The sequence below is a fragment of the Mesocricetus auratus genome, unplaced genomic scaffold (assembly GCF_017639785.1).
Source record: "Mesocricetus auratus isolate SY011 unplaced genomic scaffold, BCM_Maur_2.0 Super-Scaffold_100006, whole genome shotgun sequence".
Lineage (NCBI taxonomy): Eukaryota > Metazoa > Chordata > Mammalia > Rodentia > Cricetidae > Mesocricetus > Mesocricetus auratus.
The window spans coordinates 106,426,408-106,441,492 of NW_024429190.1; the positions used below are offsets into that span (position 1 = coordinate 106,426,408).

The 15,085-nt window shown below is 48.4% G+C and overlaps 1 long non-coding RNA gene across 1 annotated transcript in view; it reads right to left on the minus strand.

Moving 5' to 3' along the window:
- Positions 1–5,988: 5,988 nt before the first annotated feature.
- Positions 5,989–15,085, minus strand: part of LOC110343749 — a 115,734-nt gene continuing 106,637 nt past the window's right edge. Inside the window, exon 5 of the long non-coding RNA XR_005877948.1 lies at positions 5,989–6,209. This is a non-coding gene — a long non-coding RNA (uncharacterized LOC110343749). The remainder of the gene's footprint in view (positions 6,210–15,085) is intronic.

Sequence of the window (15,085 nt, forward strand, 5' to 3'; positions counted from 1 at the left end):
AAGAAAACAAACAAATAAACAACAAAGCTGGGCGTTGGTGGCACACTCCACCTTTAATCCTAGCACTCAGGAGGCAGAGGTAGGCGGATCTCTGTGAGTTCGAGGCCAGCCTGGTATACAGAATGAGTTCCAGGACAGCCTCCAAAACAATACAGAAAACCCTGTCTCGAAAGACCAAAAACAAACAAACAAACAAACAAAAAACAAACAAACAACAAAAAACCTGAAACTAGGAAATAAGTACAGTGAAGTCACAGGACACTGACTTATTGCAAAGGAGTTAACTGCCAGACTGTATACCAGCAATGGCACTGAAATTTGATATAAAAAAAAAAAGCCAAGGGGTAAGGGGACCACTCAACATCGACTTTGGAACCTCCAATCTTGATACTGTGTGCTAAGGTCTGACTTTCACTGTATAGTCTAAGTTCTGGATTCCTCTGTAGCTTAAAGTCTGAGGATGTGGCTTGTGGCACTGGGCAAACAAAATGAACTTGCCTCAACCCCCTTTCCACATGCAGGATCCCCATAATTTTCTCATCACGGGTGTGTTCACCTCGACCCTCTGGCTGCCAACACAAACTAAACCAAGCCTGGGTCAAAGGCCAGAAGAGCAGGAGAGGGACCTCCAGGGCAGTAAAGGTGGGGAGGCATGACAAGGCTGAATGGAGCTCTGGGCTCCATCACCACATTTCCCTTGTCCTCGGTCTACTCGGAGTTCTTTGATATTTCAGGAATGCGCTGAGACCAACCCCCATCATCTTAGAACTTCACGTCCCGTCTGTGACTTGATGATTTGCACTCTGGACTTGGGCTATAAATTCCACTCCTAAGCCACCATTGACTTCTCAATATTCCTTGATAGCAATCTGCAATCCTTCCTTGGACCTCATTGACTGGCGGCTAGGACTTCTGCAGTAGCCTGCCAGCTGGCCCGTCTGCATCCACATCTCCTTCCTCTCAGGCTATTACCATCTCAGAATCCAAGCAAGTCCTTTAAGAACATCACCTTCCTCTGCTCAGCTCCCTGCACTGGTTCCTCATTGGACTCAGAAAAAAGCGATAGCAACGGCACACAAAACCCTCCACCATCTCTCTCCAACCTCTGTCCCTGCTCTGACCTCATGCACCACACTTTTAGGAGAAGCTGCTCACCAGCTACCATGGGAAGAACACTCACTCAGGGGATCACCCTGGTGGCTCACACTTTAGTATGATTAACGGTTAATTTTGGTTGCCAATTTTCACAGTCTCCACAATCCCCATGGAACCAGATCTCTGGACGTGTCTATAGGTGAGTTTCTAGATTAGGTTAATAGAGGTGGGGACGCTCAAGCCAAAGGGGAGGGGGAACGGGCACCATTCCATGACCTGGGATCCTGGCCTGAATGAAAAGGAGAAAGGAAGTTGAATTACAACATTGTTTTCATGGTTTCTGAGTGTGGACACCATGTGACCAGCCTCTTCAAATGTCTGCCTCTCTGACTTCCCTGATGGGTTGTACCCTTAAACGGGGAGTCAAATAAACTTTCTGGCAGGTATTCTGTTAAAGTAAAAAAGACAAGTAATGAATATAACTGGTCAAGCCTGGCTGAAAAAAAGTACTTTACCTGAATTAGACTTGGGGGAGGGGTTCCCCAGCTACCTGGAGGGAAACTCTACTCCTCCCCTTGCCTACACATTGGAAACACACATAGACACACACATACAGGGACACAGACACACATGCACACACACACAAACACATACATGTACAAACACACATACACATGCACACATACAAGCACCCATACACAACCTTGAGGCAGAACAGACCTTAGCTGCTAACCCTCCCTCCAAAATACCTCACTTTTGTCTTTGCTGAGGGTGACCCTGTACTGTGGCACCATGGCTAAGCTCTGGCAGCTCCACTGTGTAATTTTGGACAAGCTGCTCTCTTTCTTTGAGCTACAAGATGAGCAGTGGGGACTATATCATGTCTCAGTGTCTTCCTGGCTTTGACCTTGGAGAACGGTGCTCTCCATCTCTAAAAAACACGCCTCAGCTCCTGATTGGTGCTGGTGGATGACTCTACCGCATCCATTTGTCAGGGCTCAGATGCGGTCTACGGGAAGAGCTGGCATTGCAGGACGTGGGGTGTGTGAGCTCAGTGAGATGCCTCCTCAAGCTTCTCAAACACACTGCAGATTCTGAGGAGCAGATCTGGGAGGAGTCTGAGACCATTTGCTCTCCACTCTGCTTCTCTGTGGGTTTTGTCAGTAGCCTCTCAAAGAGAAGCAGAAGATGAGGAAAGTGCAATGCTCCAGAAGCCCCCACAGGAGCATGATGCTGGGGGCTGCGGTGGGGAGAAGTAGGCAATCCTAAGAGGTGGCTCAGTGGATAAAATGCTTTTGGATCAAGCATGAGGACCTGAGTTTGGATCCCCAGAACCTACAAAAAATCTGGGCACAGCAGAATGTACCTATAATCCCAGTGTTGGGGAAAGTGAGACACGTGGATCTCTGGGACTCACTGACCAGCCAGACCAGCCTACTTGGCAAGCTCTGGCTTCTAAACACACACACACACACACACACACACACACACACACACACACACACACACACACACACACGAAGGCAATCTCTCTTGTCCCAGTAGAAAGCTGTATCTGCCTTTATACTCTACCTGGTGATATGTAACCACCTGGGCAATTAAGGAACCTTCCCAGCATGGACAGAACTCTGCCTAGACAGACACACTGTTCTCACTCTGCAACACAACCCAATCCCACAGAACTTTATACATGTGGAATTGTTCTAGGCATGCATTATCCAATACAATGCCCACTGGTGGCCTGGGAGCATGCAGACACACACCCCTAAATTGTCCAGGTTGATGCAAGGTTTTAAGATAACATGTCTATAACAGTCCTGGCATTGTGAGTAGGTCATCCGTGCTGCCCCTAAAATAATAGCCCTTTTAGTATGTGCGCTTTGCCCACGACAGGGACTGAAAGGCACCTCCACCCGATCCTGGGAGTGGAATGTGGGTTGCAAGCTGGGCTGGAATGAGCCCCAGGTTCATCTCTGAAGGATGACTGTGTTGAGGGATGGTGGCTTTTTCAGAAAACCAGTTTCCCACCACAGCTCACACGGATGCATTCATCTTCCGTGAAAGCCAACCTAGAAGAATCTGAGACCCAGCGACCAGCTAATTAGACAGTGAAGCCTGAGGCACCATGAAGGGAAAGCATGGTAGTTGTACCCAAGTCCATGGCATTTCTATAGAGAATGGAGGAGCAGGGCCAGCTGGGAAACTCTGTGGCACTAGCCCAGGCACTAAGGCTGAGCACTCATTCAAGAAAGAGGTAGCACTGATGGAGGTAAGAGCGGGGAGGGGAGCATGGCAGCTGTGGGAGCTGCACTGGGTAGTTCTAACTGGGACCCAAGTGAGATAGTGCTAACCCCACCCCCTCAAGTGGCCCCTGAGTAGCTTGGCAGCTGCAGTAGCCTTTTCCAGCTCTCCAGCACAGGGGGTGGGGCAGCTCAGCACAGAGGGAGGCTTAAATACAGTTTGCAGGAAACTGCAGAGGTGGGTGGCCACCAGTATTCAGGGAACAAGGCCACTGAGTTAATCCTTCCTCCCCCTCTCCCCCTGTATTCCCAGGCCAACAGAGGTGACATTGTGCCACATTTTTTATGAGATGGAAAAGGTTCATCTGACTCCTTAGAGACCTGTTTGTTGGTGGTGATGGGGTGGGGTTGGGGGGTAGTCAAAGCTGCTGAGGGGAAAGTCAGGGGCTGCTAAGATCCCTAGCATTAAGGGCTGTTGAATGGCTTGTGAGACCCCAGCTCCCTCAGGGTAAGGATGGGTTTCAGTGAGGCAGGAGAGCAGGGTTAAGAGTCCTACATTTAGACTCCAGCAGCCCTCAGAGGCAAGGAGAGCTGAGGTCTATCTATGCCTTGGTAAGATGGCTACAGAATCATCTTGGGTCTGCAGAGTCTGGGGATTTACAGAAATCAGATGCACAAGTCTAAGCTTGCTTCCAGAGGGAAACACTTCCATTTCCATCATCGCCATAAGATTTACAGCACAGAAGCAGACTGACTGCAGACACTGACTCACAGATGAGGGCTCTCTGCCACATCCACATGTCTGAGGGCCAGAACCAGGAATCAGTGTGGCCACTTTGGAAAGCTGTCACCAGCCCATGATGCTGTCACCAGCCCATGATGCCTCGTGTCCCTACTTATGTGCAATGTGTCTACTCTCAGATATGCACACAGGTACAAATGAATGATTAAGGGGTGGGGAGAAGGCTCGGTGGATAAGAATGCTACTTATGGGGCTGCAGAGATGGCTCAGAGGTTAAGAGCACTGACTGCTCTTCCAGGGGTTCTGAGTTCAATTCCCAGCAACCACATGCTGGCTCACAACCATCTACAATTCAATCTGATGCCCTCTTCTGGCATGTAGGCAGAACATTGTATATGTGATAAATAAATAAATCTTTAATGATACACAATCATGGGGACCTGAGTTCTGTAAGCACAGAACTGTAGGAAGCAGAGATGGGTGTGTGTGTGGGGGTGGGTATTAGGGTTTGGTAGCTGCCATTACATCTCCAGGCTCAGAAAAAGACCCTGCTTCTAGGAATCAGGACAGGAATACCTAAGGGCCTCTTCTGTCCTCTCACACACCGGTACACACACACACACACACACACACACACACACACACACACACACACTGGGTGAGTATAAGAATATTCTAGCATTTCCTCCAGAATATCTAAAACTTGAAGCCGTACCGATACTCCCCAGCAATACACGGATGCATTGGCTTTAGAGTCTTCACACAGGGAAGCACCACACAGCAGTGAAAATGAGCCATGTGCCACTGAAGGCAGTGACACTGGAGAATATGATAACTATAGGACTGAAGTGACAGAAACCAGACACAAAAGATGACATGGATGTATTATTCCATCCATGGGAGACTCGGCAGGCAGAAGCCCCTGCCTTGCCTTTGAAGTCAGGAAGGAGACTCCAAGGGTAGGAATGGGGGAGTGCATGGCCTCTTGTGTGTGTGTTGCATATCTAGGGTGAGTCAAACAGGTAAGTGTAGTCTGAGGCACCAGGCCAGACTTTGTCTCTGTGCACTTCTCTGTACAAATGTCACAGTTAGATGACAAACAGAAAACAGTTGTAATGTCTTCAACAAGATCCACATGTATTGAGGAGCTGGGGAGATGGCTCAGTGGAAGTACTTACCCTGCAAGCTTGAAGACCTGAGTGGAGACCCCCAGAATTCACATAAAAATGGAATGTATCAGCAAGTATCTGGAATCCCTGTGCTGGGGAAGCGGAGAGGTGTGTTCCTGGAGCTCACCAGCCAGCTCCAGATCCAACGAGAGACCCTGTCTCCAAAGACAAGGTGCAGAGCAATTGAAGATGCTTGCATGTGTACTCACATGTACTCACTTGCATGAGCACTCAACCCCCACAAAGACATCTACACACATATTCCATGCACGTACATGCACATACTTGTATGTATGTGCATACCTTCACACATCAGAATGCAATAGAGGCTGTTTTCAAGCTGATTCTAGATTTTGCATTCAGAGCGTCCCTAGAGTCCTGCTTCTCCCTCCATCCCAGGGTAGTGTCTCTACCATCTTCCTGGAGCCCAGCGATGGCAACCAGCCATCTTGTCTGACATGCCGCTGGGGCCTGTCTGTAAGCAGGTGATTTGCCTTGGCTCCTGAAAAATGTGTGGTTAATGCATGTTCTCAGCAGGATGTGGGAAAAATGGGACCCAGAGCCCTGTGTGAGGCAGTTCCCAGCCCAGCCCCCCTCAGGAGTCTGCAGACAGGGAGCTCCTCAGATTGCAGTGAGGTCCAACTGCAGTCACAGCTGGTGAAGCACTTTCTACATGGTTCCCTGACTGCCTGTGTGCTCAAGTAATGGTTGGGTGTTGCAGATAATCATCATAAAAGTATTATAAACTAAAACAGCACATATTTATTCTCCTAATGGGGAGTAGTTGTTTTTTTTTTCCAAGTTGGCTTGGGAAATTTCAACACAAAGGATGGATCATAGAAAGAAGAGGGCCGGAAATGCTTGTTGACTGCCGGGTCCAGGTGAGGGTCAATTTCCAGGCAGGAGCCTGGATGCTTCTTCTCATCTGGGTTTCAGGCTCCAGCAGGTTCTGTGTCCCTGTGCCTGAGGAGAGTGAGGGACTGTCACTACTACTGCTGAGAAAATCTTGTTGCCTTGCCCTCCCCCCATACGAAGCTTTCCTCTCCCTTGTGGGCAGGGGCATTCACAGTATACAGCTGGGGTCTGGAGGACTCCCATGGAGGACTCTTCATGTGAGTGACAATGTTTTATGCAGGGGACAGACTTATCTAACCATTGTGGGGCCTGGAAGCTGCTGGTCTAGAAAGACAGACCTCAAGTGGCTGTCCCTTGAGTGTAGGGGCAGGGGTAAGGGAGGGACAGATGGGAGGCAAGGCCTCTGGGTTCGGGTCCCAGATATCCCCACAAGCTGGTCACAGCTAAGGGCATGGTGGGGGTGTGGGGGGTGCTAGCCAGTGATATGAAAGGAGAGAGGAGTGCGGGAAGGGAAGAAACAGAAGGAAGAAGGGAGGGAGGGAAGAGACTAGAGGATGGGACAGAAGGAGGGAGCATTATCTGAACACCATGGACAGAGAGCAGGGAAGCAGGGGACAATTGTTGGGGAAGTCCTGTTATTTGCCTGTTATTTGTCAATAAAGTACTGTTGAGCCTATAGGAATCTAGATAGGTGGGGCTAGGAGTCCAGGAGGATTCTGGGAAGGAGAAACACAAGAGAGTCAAGATGTAATGCCATGGGGGTAGGATGCCCGGAACCATTCTCTGGTAAGAGAAATACTTAGATTAACAATTATGGGGTAATTACTTAAGTCAGAGCTAGCCAGTAAGAAATAAACAAGGCCAACAGCTTCATAATGAATATAGCCTCCTGTGTGTTTATTTGGGGACTAGAAAGCGGCAGAACCCAGGTGGCTGGCAGGGGATATACCAAAGTGGCTAGCAAGAAAAAGCTTCTCTTAACAGACAATGGTTCACTTAACTGCCCGCCAAGGTGGTTCTGAGGCCTCCACCTGTATGGATTTGCTAGATTCCACCAGTCAGAACCCAAGGAGGTGAGGCTGCCTGCTCCACTAAGCACTTAGATGCTGAGATTCACAATCAAGAAGACCAGAAAGGTTGTGCAAGGTGCTTCAAGTTATACAACCAGTCAGTGGATACCTCTGGTTTTGAGCCTTGGATGTCAAGTCTATGTTCTTGGTTTCCCAGAGATATCCCCAAACCTCTGCAAGAGATAGTTCACTGTCCTCACCTGAGCAAGGGGATGATATTGTCTCAGCCAAACCAGGGTGCTGCACTCATCCACTTTCCATATGAGGCAATGGAGGCACAGAAGAAAGGGGTCAGCTCATTCAAGCCTACAGCCCAAGCTAAGGCTCCTACCATGCCCAGGAGAAACAGCTGCCATCACTGTACCAACCCCTAGGAATTCATCAAGAACCAAGGTGATGATCTGCCAGGAATCCACTCCAGGGCACTGGTTGGCCCTGCCCATGTCCCCTAACTGTTTCTCTATAAGGTCAGGGCTCAGGCCTGACCAGTTGCTAGGGCCCAGATCTGTGTGGCTCTTAGACCAGCAGATTACTTGCATACTTTCTCAGTCAGCTTTCAACCAATGGAAGCTAGGAAAAAGGCAATCCCCATCCCAGGTAAGGTTCCCTGATGCAGAGGGGGTCACGAAGGTTCTGCTTCACTCCCTGCTCCATTGCACTGCCCCCCATTTGGGGTGTTCTCTGGTTCACAAAGGCTACACTGAATTTACACCCAAGTTCACCCCTCCCCCCAGAGCAGTCACTTCACAGGGTCTATGGGGTGTGGATGAACAGGACTTTCTTGATGGGTCTTGCTGCAGGGCACGGGTGTTCCCATCCTAACCATATATGAGGTATAAATGGCTGCCTATAGACTTAGACACTGAAGATTGCCCCTCTCTTGTGAGAATGACACAGGTTTCATGTCAATTCAGTTGCCTGGAGAAGAGCCATTTCTCAGTGTCACTGGTGAGTGGGTTTTATCGGTCATCCGACAAATGTTCCCGTGCCCGCCTGGACAAGGCATGGGTAACAGACAGGCAGGATGCAGGTTGAAGACCACCACAACTCCACAGAACTCTACTGCATGTCTGAAGGACACAGTGTCAGCACTGCTGACTCACCGTCACTCATTTAATCAAATACCTGGTCACCAGGGCCCAGCTAAGGTCCAGTATGGAAGGAGGAACATGCTGCACCACCTGGTTACAACACAGCAGGCAAGTGACAGAATTCCAAAGGGTTGCCTTCTGCAGCCACCCTCAGAAAGCGGCCAAGCTTCCATTCTGCAGAAGGCTGTTACTGTGGGCAATCAATTGGTGGAGGGAAATCCTGAACTGCATGAAACTCCACAGGAGGTCCCAGGGCTTTTCAGCGCCTTGGAGATGCTGGTATGCTGCTCCATCAACCAAAAGCTGAGGCGTGGCATTTTCTAACTGTACTTGACCATGCCAAACTCTCGGAGAAGCCAGAAGAATGATGACTGGGTCACCCCTGTGTATGCACAACTGTGAATCTTCTGAGGAAGAAAAGGCCTTTAAATCAGCACTTAATTGATGACGCCACCAGGGCAGGTGACAAACAGGAAATGTATTTTACCAAACAAGGGTACCAGGACCCAGGTGTTTCAGTTTCTTGTAATAACAAATGCATGTGTCTAAAGCCAGTTGGAGTTAGGATCCTGTCACTTGCAGCTGACAGAATTAACTGTCTAACCATAGTAGTCTAAAAGCACAGCTGTTCACAGAAGGACTCTGTTACTCAACAAATCAGTTGTCTTCACACACATTATTCATTCAGGAAAGCTCAGACGGGGTAGATGGTGTATGTGTAACCTGTACAAGTGAGGCTTACGGGTACCGTTGTGCAGGGTGAGCACCATACATCTCTTGCAGAGGATTCTTTTCATGCCACAGCCCCTTAGGTTACACAGTGTATTAGCCTTGAATACTATGGTTCTCAACCCGAGGGTCATGAACCCTCTGACAACCCTCTGTCTTTAAAATATATTATATATAGTTCATAACAGTAGCAAAATTGCAGTTGTGAAGTAGCGATGAAAATAATTTTGTGGTTGGGGGGGTCACCACAATACGAGGAGCTGTTTTAAGGGTCACAGCATTAGGACGTTTGAGAGCCATTTCTTGGGGGACTATGTAAGTCATCCCCAACCACCAAAACTTGTAGCACCCACCCGTCTTTATCATTGCCTAGCACTGGGACAGCAAGGATTTGCTTTCACCCTGGTTGGTTGAAATCCTTCTTGGATGTCCTTTACAGATCAACACAACCGCCTCCTTCCTGAGAAGCCCTGCCAGGTTGTGTCCTTGGCTATAAGGTAGCTATGGGGAAATCACAGAGGAAGGTGTATGGTGCAAGAGGAGATGCCCTGAGAACCCGAACCCCGTTCCCAGGAGATGCAGCCTCTGTTTGTGTACATCCCATGGGCTCTGTGTCCCCAGGATGGCTTATAGAACTTCCAGCCCCAGGGAAGGAAAGGGCAGTGTCCTCTTGTATAGGTACCTGGAATATGGAAGATCTGTCTGTCCTTTGGGCCATCCACACCCATGACCAGGAAGATGGTCCAAGTCTAGGAAGATGTTCTCTGCCCACAGGGTATCCCGTTCTTCAGAGAATCTGGGCAATAGTCTTAATTTCACTGCTTTCCCCATGGGTAGAAGTGGGAATAAATGCCAGGAGACACCGATGACCGGCCTAAGTTGTCACTGGCCCCAGATTTCAAAGTCCTTGGTTTCAAGTTGCCCAGCCTGCCTGATGCCTGAATGGACAGAGGGAAGGTCCTGTTCCAGTCACAGAAGCTGGTACCCGCTGTCTTCTTTAGAGGGACACTGTGTCTGCCCATCCTGTCTGTAGGAGCTCAGACCCAAAAGCTTCCAGCCTTTAGAGCTATTGAGGTCCCAGGTGTCCCCAAGTCCCACCTGCATGTCTCCTTAAGCTGTCCCCTCTCCAAACCCCCATCCCAGGTACAGAGTGAGCTGCACTCTTTAATATATTCAGTTTAATATGATATATTTAATATGCTTAAATATAAACACACAGCAAAAGACAGCCTAAAAAGGAAGAAAATGCCTGCCTGTGTTATTTACAGCAGACCTCTTATAAACTAATGACTCCCACATCCTACCCACTCAGAAATGCAACGTAGCAGGTGTTCTATGAAGACCAATGAGGTAGGTGTCCAAACTGTGGCCTCCCTCCTTTGCTGGCCGTGCATAAATAATTCATCGGCATGCTGAATTGATTGGCTACACTTCTGTAAATGCAGTCTAGCCCACGCAGTTTACTGGTGAGCACAGAAGCTCTGCCCACTCTGCTGTGGACTCTGGACAATGTGTTCAAAGATCCACGCACTGTGGGCCTCTCCCAAGCAGCCAGCCCTTGCTGCCTGCCCAGGCCCAACAGCCACTCTCAGACTAAGGCCCAGAATCTGGATCTTCCCTCCCAGCACATCTCCCAGCACAGCCTCTCACTGTTTCAAGCAAAGCCTGGCCTCCGCCATCCACTCATGCCCATGGGAGTGACCCAGAGGAGCTTTGGTTGGAAGCAGCCTGGAGACTTGATTTTAGACCTAGGGAAGGCTTGTTTCCACTTGTGTCCTGATCCCTCTTGCTCAGGTGGACTCCATCACCAAGGATGGTGACCCCTGTGCTCACCAAGCTTCCCCCCTACAAGCCTTCCATAAGTCCCTGGTCACACACGAGCTGCCTGCAACCAAGGACTACCACGCCACTTACCCATCATGCAATCCTGTCTTGCCTCTCTCACGGACACTTTTTGCTGTAATCAAGCTCTCTCTTCTGAAAATCCTATCAGGCATAGTGATACACCCCACATGATGGCACAGCTCAGAGCCATTTCATAGAGGCTTGACTCCCAGCTTGACCACTTAGCTGCTGGGTAACCTTCAGCAAGCTCACTTTCCTTATCTGGTAATAGACGAATGAAATAGTAACTACTTTATCATGTCCCTGATGAACTGAGCTAATATGGGAGACATCTAAATTGATATTTGTCCATAAAGCCTTATAAAACTGTTTCCTTAACTTGGAAACGGAATTCCCAGAGATGAATGTCTACAAACAGCTGTGTGTACGCTATCTCCAGTGACCACTCTCTGTCTTATTTCTCTCTTGAACTCACTCTATTTCAGGCTTTCTCAAGATCATTGGGGCCTTCATGCTGCCCAAGGTCATAATCGGTGTATACTTCTGCTTACAGAGACCCACAGTCCTGGGAGGTCAGAGTGGTCCTCACACAGTTTGTCACTTGGCCTGATGCACAGCTCACTCTCCAGCTCCCTCATCCACTAGACCCAGTGACCCGGAGACTCCACTCTGAGTTTGTTGATCCCCAGACGGCGCTGCCAGTAGACATGGAACAGGATTCATAAACACAATTTTATATGATCTCGCAACAGTGCTGAGACAGTGTGAAGGGATGGGAGAAATGAACTTTGATGATGGATTCTGTCCAGGCATGTCTAACCCAAATCCTGCCTGCATCAGCCATGCCTAGTAATGAATACTTTTAGGCCAAGTAATAGGCACCTTGCCCAGCTACGGTACTCAGGACAGTGGTTCACACAATTGGTCCATGATGTTGGCTTCACCTCTCATCGATGTCTCTATAGTCTAGAGGCATCGAAGACATGGCCAGGGAAAGAGTCAGACCCACCGCCTGGCTTTTCCATTTTTACTTAAGATTCAGAGACCATGGCACCCACGGTTCAGGGACAATGGATACCTAAGGACAAGAGGTTCCTGACACTACACTAGGAATGATTTTAACAAGCCCAGGGCAGCCTTTCTTCCTTTTTTGCCTTGACAAGAGGTATCATTGACTGACTGGAGGTATCACCTGATGAGAGGTGATCAGGTGATCATCTGACTAGCAGTATCTCTGGAGCTGCACAGAGAGCCAGGTTCTATGCTGTAGCCTCCAGAATCTAGAGTCCAAGGTGGATTAAGTCTCCTCCTGGAGAAGCAGGGACCAAGACTGCCAGTGGAGATGCTGTTAGGACCTTGGGGTCAAGCTGAGTGACAGTTGAGCAAGTTACCGCATCAAACAGGGACTCTGCCATCACCTAGATTTTTGTTATCAGCAGCTCAAGCCTGTGTTGAAAGAAGGAACTAAGGCAGGGAGTTGCATGGGGGCTGTGGTGGGGTGTTTTATGCCTTAGTGTAATCCTAGGAATATATGGAGACCGGTGGTCTATAGGCCCACAAATCTGGCAGGAAGGTTGAAACAGCAGAACTTTTCTTTTTCATGAGGGATTCTAATTCTGTTTAAGGATGGAGAATGAGAAAGAGTTCAGAGAACCAACCATGGGAGAATACATCAAGTTCCTGGTGTGGTCTCCTTGCCTAACAACCAGTTCTATCAAGAACTCACTCGTCCCTGGGAGACACACTTCACTCCAAGAAAACAGTGTTAGTGCTCTCCCACACATGGAGTCCCATAACCTCAGACATCTCCTAAGACCCTTTTCTTTGAAAACCCAGCATAGCACGGGAGCGGGGGCGGGTGGGGGGGCAGACGGGGACAGACCATGCTTCTAGAGGACACAAAGCATCCAAACTCAAGCAGGGAGCAGTTTTGGCCGGCCAAATACTCAAGGTAGAACTTCCACGGTGATATAAGGGCCACACATGTGCCTTGAGCAAGGCTACATGAATAACCAAAATGTCAAATGTCTTTGAGTCGCTGGTCCATCCATGGCTGTGAATCTCACACACTGGAACCACATGCCAATTAGGTGGTCAGGCATGAATATTTCTGTTCCATAAAAATAAAGGCTAGGCATTTATGATCACTTCACCAAGCCCTGGAAGAAATCTTTAAAGGCAGAAGATGTTGAGTGGGAGGGATGAGATGTTAAGGGGTCCTCCCAGAAGGTTGCTTCCTTGCTCTTCAAGAGTAGGCATTCCTCCCCCCAGGTAAGCCTGGAATTTGCTAATGAACCTGGAACCAAGGGAGTCCCCACATCACAGATTTTTATCAGGGATACAGATGTACAGGTCTATCAATGAGCCTATAGTATCTCCAGGGGGATGTTGTCTGCAGGGGCTTCTCAGATAAGACAGGAATCCCCACCCTAGTCACCCTGACACCAAGGATTGGAGAGATTAGAGTTCAAGGCTTCTGGGAAACAGCTGCCTTCTGAATTCGTAATGAGCCAATGCCTCAGACACAGAAGGCAGCCACAAATCCTGTGCTCCCAACCCAGGCCAATCCTATGAAAGGCATTCGCTCTAACCAGGGGATATACACAGGTACACAAGTATATATGCATATGCATGCATACATATATGTGTTCTTGCACTTACGTGCAAGTATGCATATAAAATGGGATTTGAGCTACATATAGACTTACATTAAAAAGAGATATTAATAAACAGGAACTTGCCCACTAACCAGGAGCACAGGGCTGTCAGGGTGTGTGCTTGTTACTACAAATATTGCTCCTGGTAACTTGGGATGGTGAGCCTTGCCCCAGAGCAGAGAAGTAGACTGGCAGGGTCACTGGGGTGGGAGGGGCATCAAGACTTTCTCCCACCTTCTCCAGTTCTGTGACCATGTACAGATGTGGGCAAAAGGAGATATGGTCGCCAAGGCATGGGTGCCTCAATGGACTAAGGCATTGGGGAAGCAATTGGGGTTGTGGCAGCTGCCCCAATGCTGAGTCACTGTCATATGGTGCCTTTGTGACCAGGCAGTCCTGCTTTATAACCTTGTCTGCCCACACACTAGCTCTGTACCCAGGTCTCAGTGTACCCCATCTGTGCAGTGACAACAGTTATCTGGTCACAGGAAGTGGTCCAGAGATACCGTCATGGTAGTGACTAATATTCAAGTAAGCATAGAGGAAGTCGAGTCATTGCACGGGCATCTGAGAAACCCCTAGACTAGAAACCCTAGCTTCCAGTTCAGACCAGAACTTCTGTCATCTTGCCAGTGATGTCAGAGGCACAGGGTCAGGGGTTTCTCTGTAGCATGAGAATTTTTTTTATTTCACATTTTTATTTGCAAAAAAAAATCTAAATATGTAAGTGAGATTTTCGTCCCCAGATGTCACCTTAGGACTAGAGCTTCGCATATGGGTTTACCCAACACCGGTTTTTTTTTCCTCCACAAAAGAAAGCCCAAATGATTTCACAGGCTGCTGTACAAACAGTGGCTTAGTTATTGTTCAGAGATAAGTGGGTAAGGACTGAGTCATCAAACACTCTTGGGCCACAGGCAGTCCTCCTGCAGGACAACTCTGGCTTGAAGCTTCTAGAAGTCTCCGTGTTGCCAGTAAGTGCCTTAGTGCACATCGCCTTGGGGTGACTACTTGTAAGACATGACTGACTAGCGTACAGCCGAAGAACTTCTTACTAAGCAGTGCCTGCTTTTGTAGCTGTGTTTCCTGCTCCTTTTTTTTTTTTAAATTTAACAGTCTCATACGTCTCAAGCCCCAGGCACATTGAGGAAGAAGGGGTGGAAAGAATGTAAGAGATGGGGAGGAGTGGTGTGACAGTTTACCATCTGGTACGACATGGCTGTTAAAGCCCTGAACACAACAAGTCATCCATCCTGGATAGAGGAGGTGCCCACAAAGCCCCGTCCCTTACTTAATAGCTACTGACTATTAATGGTTACCATGGAAAGGGGGTAACCATTCAATATCATAGCCTCTGGAGGACTAGTTAGAAAGAAGGGGGTCATAGGGATAAGAAAGGAGTAATGGGGTAGATCAATTACAGTACATCATATATACATCATATATATGCATGACACTAAATGGCTATGTTTGGGGATATTTTACAAAGTGGGCAGAACCATTAGCACTTTGAGTCTGTGGTTAAAAGCTTATCTGTTATAATACAGGAAAAAATAAAATAATATTGATAATAACACTAATGAGGGCACAGC